Raw genomic sequence first — 2,603 nt, 5'->3', positions numbered from 1 at the left:
ACACACACACACACACACACACACACGCACATTCACACACACACCAGGCACGCTCACACTCACAAAGGTGTGTTTTTACAAAAACACCCAGTGACACCTAATGCACAGCCGAAGCAAGGCGGGGATTTCTCATGTAATCGATTGACAGCTAGGTCGATACATTGATCGGTTTTCTTGCAATTTCGAAATCTTTGCGCATTCCTTGAATAGCAATTTTCACTAGACCGCCGAAGAGCAGTATCGATCGCGGTACATCTAACGTTGCAACCAGAGCCGTTCAGGAGCTCTCCCTCTTTATTTATGCATGCTTTTTTCTGATTTACTACACGGTTGTCCCTCCTACCCTGCCTGTCACGAACTCCTATTTGCCTGTGCTGCAATCTGTCTTCCTATTTATCCGCCTATCTGTTACACTTTCTTTTGCCAGTCTGTCTATTATCTGTCTACTAGTAAGTCTACCCTTGAAGTTATATGTCTGGCTTTCTATTTATTTTTTGTCTAACTGTTCATCTGTATGTCTCCTTAATAAGTTATTATCCGTGTTCTCGTGGGAGAAAGGTAGTGAGAAGATTACATATTTACCACCCATGATTTTATTTTTAACCAAGGGCCGAAGAAACGAACCGAGGTGGGGGTGTGGTTGATAATGGGCTATTCCACAATAGCTGACGGGACATTTGGACTGTACTTTCTTACAATGATAACACTGAAATTCAATATCCATGAATTTTTTAAAACCTTTAATGACCAAATCATTTGAAGACATATTATATTAAATCAGTTATTTGAAAAAAAAGTACTTTACGCAAATTCTGTGACGTGTTTAGTTTTGGTAGCTGGTGGGACAAATGGGGTATTTTTTTGTCGCGTCAGTTACCGAAAGTTAACACCTCACAGAATTTGCATAAGACATTCTTTTTTTTTTAATGACTGCTATTAATATGATTCCTAACATGTCTTTCAAATGTTCTAACCATTTAAAGTTGGCAATAAATTAATTGATATTGAATTACAGTGTTGTCATTGTAAGAAAATATAATAATCCAAATGCCCCGTCAGTTACCGTGGAATAGCCCTAGTGCGTAACAGTGGGTTCACTTTGCAGAGAATTTTACCATAAGTGTCGATTAACGGATATCATCTCACATTGGCAACCATATATTTTTATAACTACATAATTTCCATGAAAACGTATTCTTCACAATAGTATAAGTTATCTTTGTCCCAGCGGTCTAAACTGTAACTTTTACGCAGTGCCTTTCTGATGTGAAAAGCTAAACACAAGTAACTTTAGTTCTTAACAGGTTCACACTTTTCTCTCTCAAGAACAATGATTTTCTTTGCTTTACACCTCACCATATACAAAAGACAAAGAAATGAGGTATTGGGAAGAACACCCAGATACACTAGATAGTCATCCTATATTTTGTTGTTTCTCTTCAAAATATTTTCTTTCGTTTCACATTTGGCGAATTACATATTCCCTCCCGACGGCCAAATTTGATTTATTTTTTTCTCTGATGATGACTAAACGTGATTAGACTGCTTTCGTATTGAAGCTATCCCGCTTTACTAAATTACAACAACGTATTTTTATGATAGGAAAATGCCCCGTCTATTGATCCATGTGGGCAAATTTGGTTTACAAAAGCATGTAATGATTACAGAGTAAGTCAGAGGTCGCACCAACGTCACACAGTACACACAAGAAAGGTGCGAAATTGTACAGGTTTAAGCTAACACCCTTTGCAAAACTGTACGGTTATTTATGAGGCGGGACCTCCACATCAAACGTCCATCTCCGATAAGACCGAACCAAATGTGTTGAGCCGAGCTTTGAACACCCGAATATCCGCAATGTTGTGATTACAAGTCCCGTAGTCTAACCACTAGACAACCGACACTATCAACGCATACTAATATAACTGTTACACTAAAACAAGAAAGTCACAAAATAACATAGTACTTGCTGCCACAGGGCAGCTACGAGGACAACTAAGCATAACACAATAATAAGTCTACCTCTCTGTACACTATAGTCTTTCTAAACTGGTAGACAGACATAAATAAAATGTGTTTTGGTATGGTTTGAGTTCAAAGCCCCTTAAACATTGTAGAGTTATATCAGATCTGGGACCTCTCGAGTTACTATCCATCTCCGATCAGACCGAGCCAAGTGTTTTGGGGAGCCTTGAAAACTTCCCGGAACAACTGTTGTTCAAAACTGCATTAATTACAGTGTCTGTCAACCTTTTTATAACCAGCGATCCGCTCTTTGCCACCATTAAGTGGTTAACATATTCGTACCGCCCACCTACATCTATTTCCGAGAGGGCTATTAGATAATACGTGCCGATCTGCCCAGGTGATCCCAGCCACCTACCAAAATTACCAGGATGGCTAGCAGCGGTATTGGAACCTAGGTCACGCACAGCTCAGTACAGCATAATACTGTCCCCGTGGTTTTATGCACCCCGCAAAATTTAGCAAAATTTGATCATTTTTGCATAATTTTTAAAATTCTTTTCCTTTATCATTCTTCGTTAAAATTAACAGAATCGCATAATTTCACATTTTGCTCAGTTTGCATGATTTCAGGGGGG

General features: G+C 38.9%; 1 protein-coding gene across 1 annotated transcript in view; it reads left to right on the top strand.

Annotated features, from left to right (window-relative positions):
• LOC101863747 overlaps nucleotides 1–2,603 on the top strand; it is a 32,763-nt gene that overhangs the window by 25,387 nt on the left and 4,773 nt on the right. The window lies entirely within an intron of this gene.

Source organism: Aplysia californica, unplaced genomic scaffold (assembly GCF_000002075.1).
Source record: "Aplysia californica isolate F4 #8 unplaced genomic scaffold, AplCal3.0 scaffold00211, whole genome shotgun sequence".
Lineage (NCBI taxonomy): Eukaryota > Metazoa > Mollusca > Gastropoda > Aplysiida > Aplysiidae > Aplysia > Aplysia californica.
This window is presented reverse-complemented; position numbering and strand designations above follow the sequence as displayed.